We start from the raw sequence: 6,000 nt of genomic DNA, 5'->3' as shown, positions 1-6,000 counted from the left end.
TTCAAGTATATGATTAGGTGACAAGTTGACATTGAGATTGTCCTTTCCCTGATCAAAAATGAATAAAAGCTTTTTTTAAACAAAATCCATACTCTTCAGTCAAGTCTTCATATATATGATTTTGAAGAAATACACTACATCTAGAGATTGTCTGAGGTCTCTTAGAAAAATGAAGTACCTATCACAGACATAATTAGCCTGTATTTTTCTTAAATATACTTCCTGAGTAGTTTTGACCAAGTTGTGTGTGTTGCTCCTTACCCTAAAAGACACCTTAATTTAGCAGTTTTGTTGCTCAGCATGTTAATATTCTATAGTCTGAGATACATTTACATGGTTAAGAGTTAAATTAAGATGTTCATTGAGATACTAACATGGATAAACAGCATTCCATTCTCTCCCATGTATCTTTTTCATAATGGTGAAGGGAACTGGATCCTTTGTCAAAATTTGATACAATGTCAGCCATAAGATGCTGTTTGACTAATGACATAATTGTATTTTTAATGCAGTTTTTAGTTACAGGAGGTAGAACTAACGGTGTGTTTCTACCATTTGGGTTTCTCCTACCCGTAATGCAAAATCAAGAAGTGGCATTCTGTAAAAATACACCTCAGAATTTTCAACTTAAGAGGGCTTTCCTGGTGACTCAGCTAGTAAAGAATCCGCCTGCAGTGTGGGAGACCTGGGTTGGGAAGATCCCCTGGAGAAAGGAAAGGCTCCAGTATTCTGACCTGGAGAATTCCATGGGCTGTATGTAGTCCGTGGGGTTGCAAAGAGTCACACATGACTGAGTGCCTTTCGCTTCACTTTCAACTTAATAGAATTGCCATCTACTGTGGTTTCTAGTTTTGTGGCTGCCCTGTTCTGCACATGGCATTTTAATTTAGATTTAACGTATTTTTGTCTTGAAATAGTAAAATTAGATGTGAGATTTCAGCAGTTTTGGTTGAAGCGAAAATAGTTAATCACCTTTGCTCAACCACTGCATTTTATAAAAATGTAGGGAAGAGTTTGCTGGTGGTCTGGATTTCAGGGAAATGCTGAACATTCTAAAGATTGTGTTCCTTTAAATGGCAGTTAAATTTCTGACTTTGTCTACTCAGGAGGAGTAACCCTATTTGGGGAGATAGATCATAATTTCAGAGGGTGACAGGGTTTAGGTGTGATTGGGGAAGGAATATTCAGTGATCTATGATTTCTTAAAAATTTCAAGTAACAGTGCTTAAGGTTTTGGTTTATCAAAAAACAGCACATGGTAGAAATACATGAGAAATACTACTGCAGACAAGTTCTCACACTGTTTGAATGCTTACCTCCTTTTGAGTGAGTGAGTGAAAGTCACTCAGTCATGTCTGACTCTTTGCAACCCCATGGACTGCAGGCTACCAGGTTCCTCCGTCCATGGGATTTTCCAGGCCAGAGTACTGGAGTGGGTAGCCTTTCCCTTCTCCAGGAGATCTTCCCAACCCAGGGATTGAACCTGGGTCTCCTGCATTGTAGGCAGCTTTACCATCTGAGCCACCAGGGAAGATGGCTGGAGGTAACCACTGGCCTAGCCGGTAATTACCTCCTTTTGAGAATGACAAAAAATGTGTTCTCTTCAGACAACAGAAGAAATAAATATTGATAACATAAACACTTATGAAAAAGATAACACTTGTAATTGACTTGTGGGATCTTAGTTCCCTGACCAGGATTGAACCCAGATCCCAAACAGCTGAACTGTAACCACGGAAAGAAAGTAAAAGTGAAAGTAGAGTCGCTCAGTTGTGTCCTGACTGTGTGACCCCATGGACTATAGCCTACAATGCTCTTCTGTCCATGGGATCTTCCAGGCAAAAGTGCTGGACTGGGTTGCCATTTCCTTCTCCAGGAGATCTTTGCAACCCAGGGATCAAACCTGGGTCTCCTGCATTGTAGGCAGATGCTTTACCATCTGAGCCACCAGGGAAGATGGCTGGAACTAACCACTAGGTTGGCAGGTAATTGCCAGTATTTGTTGTTGATGAGGTTGCCCAAGGGCAGTTTCTCTAGAAGTATCTACTCAGAAATTGTTTGTTGGCTGGTGAACATATACACAGGGTGGTGAATGAGAGAGGAACGCCCAGCCCTGCCTGCAAAGTAACCTCTGGAAAATAATCCCGATTCTTCAAGTTGAAGGAGTTAGCTACTAGAAAATTAACTCATTTCTTTTGGGATCTATTACAGTCCTATCAGGCATCTCTGAGGCTTAGGTTCAGTGTTTAGGAGTGATCTTACTAAAGTTGGTGCCAAGATCTTTTGTAAGAAAGCAAGATTTTATTACAGTTGATTTATTCTGATGAAATGGGCCTAGATAAACTAGAACAACTATTTACTCCAGTGAGAGAGCTATCCTATGGGATTGACTGATAACTTTGGTTGCCTTTGAACCAAGACATTTGATACATAGAAGAACTTCGTAGGCCATACAGAGGGGCCAAGAGGGTGTGTCAGTGAACACTAACATATAGTGTAATTGCAGTATTTTTCATAACCAAGAAAGCCTTCTCATGGCCTATATGTTGAATGGCTTATGTGTCACATACTGTTCTCATTATTATGTAGTGACATTTCTATTAAAGGCATATGGCTGTCAGAACATGCACAGTGATACTCAGCATTATACCATCAGTTTATTGATGCTAGGTAAAATAAGTATTTCCATTAGCTTTTACACGTATATTTTAATATGTGATTTTTTTCAACCAAGATTTTTAAAAATTATTTTTGGTGGCACTGCGTTTGTTGCTGCCTGAGGGTTTTCTCTACTTGGAGTGAGTGGGGGCTGCTCTTCACTGTGGTGCGGACCTGTCATTGTAGTGGCTTGACTTGCTGTAGAGTACAGACTCCAGGAGTGTCAGCTTAGCAGTCGTGGCTAAGGAGTTCAGTGGCGCTGTGGTATGTGTTATCTTCCCAAACCAGGGATTGAACCCTGCCTCTGCAAGCAGATTCTTAACTATTGGACCACCAGAGAAGTCCTCGTGACTTACGTGAGACTTTTAAAATACTGGAAATAGGACTTACCTGCTGGCCCACGGGTAAGAGTCTGCCTGCCAATGCAGGGGATATAGGTTTGATTACTGGTTTGGAGAGATTCCATGTACAGGGGAGCAATTTCAGAAGCCTGCATGCTCTATGGCCAACAAGCAACAACTGATGAGCCTTTGTACCACAACTGCTGAAGCCCACATGCCTTAGAGCCAGCAAGTTGCAAAAAGCCAGCAGCAAGCTTGCATACGACAGCTGCCAAAGCCCCTGCACCCTAAAGCCCAAACTCCAAGACACCGCAACTAGAGAGTAGCCTCTCTTCACTGCCTGAGTGCAGCAACGAAGACACAGCATAACTAAAAACAGTTAGGAAGCAGTGTGTAGATGTAAAAAAAAAAATTTTTAATAAGATACTGAAAACAAGTCCAATAATTTTTGCTACTCTCTGGGGTTTAAGAACTATATACTCAGTACATCATTGGAGATAGGAAAGAGAAAAGTCACTTTTTAGTATGTAATTTTTTTATAATTTGGAAAAATGATAAAATACTTGTACAGATACAATTATAATTTTTAAAAATTATGCATTTGAATGACCAGAAATAAACAGACCCCCAAATTGCACCTTTGATCTCATTTTAAATGTCTATTTTTTCATTATATTTTTTTTAGTTACAATTATGTAAAAATAGGACTTAGAGCCTGTCATAACTAAGAGTAACTTCACATGAATAACTTCACATATTCCTTCTTGGCGTGGGGGGGAGGGGTGGGAGTAGTCATACCACTATTAGTTCCCTGATGACCAGAGATCAAACGCACGCCCCCTGCATTGGCACAGAGTCTTAACCACTGGCTGCCAGGAAAGTTAGCAAGCAGACATTCTCAACCAGGAAATGATACAGGCATTAATTGCTGTTCTCTTGACAATTTCATGGGAAAATAGAGCAACCATCACAGTTGAACTCCATTTAGGAGTTGCCATAGGAAAGAAGAAAAAGCACTATGTGAAGATGTCAGAGTTTCTCAAAATTAAATCACTGCTAAGATCATACCCTATTCTTTTTTGAATTTGCAATACATACTTACATTTCTGTGCATTAGTGCACTCCTACCTGTAGTGTAAACTGTATGCAGATATACATATATATAACTTCATGAGTTATAAAAGGCACTCAGGCATACTTTGGAAATACTACAAGTACTGTTTCAGATTATCTCAAGCAATAAGGTGAGTCACACAGATTCTTTGGTTTCCCAGTGCATATAAAACTTAAGTTTACACTAGTCAACCAAGTGTGTAATAGCATTATGTCTAAAAAATGTGTACACCTTAATTTAAAAATATTGCTAAAAAGCTGTAACCATCATCTGAGCCTTCAGCAAGTAGTCTGCTGCTGGAGGGTTTTGCCTCAATGTTGATGCTGCTGACTGATCAGGGTGGTGGTTGTTGAAGGCTGGGAACAGAAATGAGGTTTGCCATATTGAATGATTTTTCCTTTCATGATCAATTTCTCTATAGCTCTTAATGCTATTTAATATCATTTAGAGAGTCCCTTGGACTGCAGGGAGATCCAACCAGTCCATTCTAAGAGATCAGTCCTGGGTGTTCTTTGGAAGGAATGATGCTAAAGCTGAAACTCCAGTACTTTGGCCACCTCATGCGAAGAGTTGACTCTTTGGAAAAGACTGATGCTGGGAGGGATTGAGGGCAGGAGGAAAAGGGGACAACAGAGGATGAGATGGCTGGATGGCATCACCGACTCAATGGATGTGAGTTTGAGTGAACTCTGGGAGTTGGTGATGGACAGGGAGGCCTGGCGTGCTGCAATTCATGGGGTTGCAGAGTTGGACACGACTGAGCGACTGAACTGAACTCACAGTAGAACTTCATAATTGGAATCAATCCTCTCCAACTCTGCCACTGCTTTACCAACTAAGTTTATGACATATTCTAAATTTTTTTACTTCACAGAATCTTCAACAAAAGTAGTTTACATCTCAAGAAACCACTTTCTTTGTTCATCTGTAAGAAGCAATTCCTCTTCCGTTTTACTATGACACTGCAGTAATTCAGACATATCCTCAGACTTCACTTCTAATTCCCTCTTGTCATTTCCACCACATCTCCCTGCTGAAGTCATGAACCCCTCAAAGTCATCCATGAGAGCTGGAATCAACTTCTTGCAAACTCGCCTCTGACATTTTGACCTCATGAAGCACAAATGTTCTTTAATGGCATCTAGAATGGTGGATCTTCCTGACAAGGTTTTCAATTGACTTTGCCCAGATCCATCAGAGGAATCACAAAGCGTGACAGCTATATAGCCCTACGAGGATGGACATTGCAGGGACTGATGCTGAAGCTGAAGCTCCAATACTTTGGCCACCTGATGCAAAGAGCCAACTCATTGGAAAAGACCCTGATACTGGGAAAGATTGAGGGCAGGAGGAGAAGGGGACGACAGAGGATGAGATTGGATGGCATTGCTACTCGATGGACGTGAGTTTGAGCAAGCTCCGGGATATGGTGAAGGACAGGGAGGCCTGGCATGCTGCAGCCCATAGATTTCCAAAGAGTCAGACACCACTGAGTGACTGAACAATAGCCTTACCAAATGGCTTTCTTCAGTAAGACTTGAAACTACTCCTTGATCCCTGGGCTGCAGAATGGGTGCTGTGTTAGCAGTCATGAAGATAGCAATTATCTCATTGTGCATCTCCATCAGAGCTCCTCAGTGCATTGTCAGTGAGCAGTAATACTTTGAAAGGAATCGTCTCTTCTGAGGAGTAGTTCTCTCAACAGTGGACTTAAAATAGGAAACCATGTTGTCAATAGATGTGCTATCCTCCAGGCTGTGGCTATTTATAGATCACAAGAGATGGCTTCTTTCCTTAAACACCAAGAACCAGCCTCTGCTGGCTTCAAACTTTTTTTCTGCACTTTCCTCACCTCTCTCGACCTTCAGGGAATGGAAGAGAGTTAGG

Source organism: Capricornis sumatraensis, chromosome 7, assembly GCF_032405125.1.
Source record: "Capricornis sumatraensis isolate serow.1 chromosome 7, serow.2, whole genome shotgun sequence".
NCBI lineage: Eukaryota > Metazoa > Chordata > Mammalia > Artiodactyla > Bovidae > Capricornis > Capricornis sumatraensis.
Note: the sequence above shows the minus strand (reverse complement) of the source record.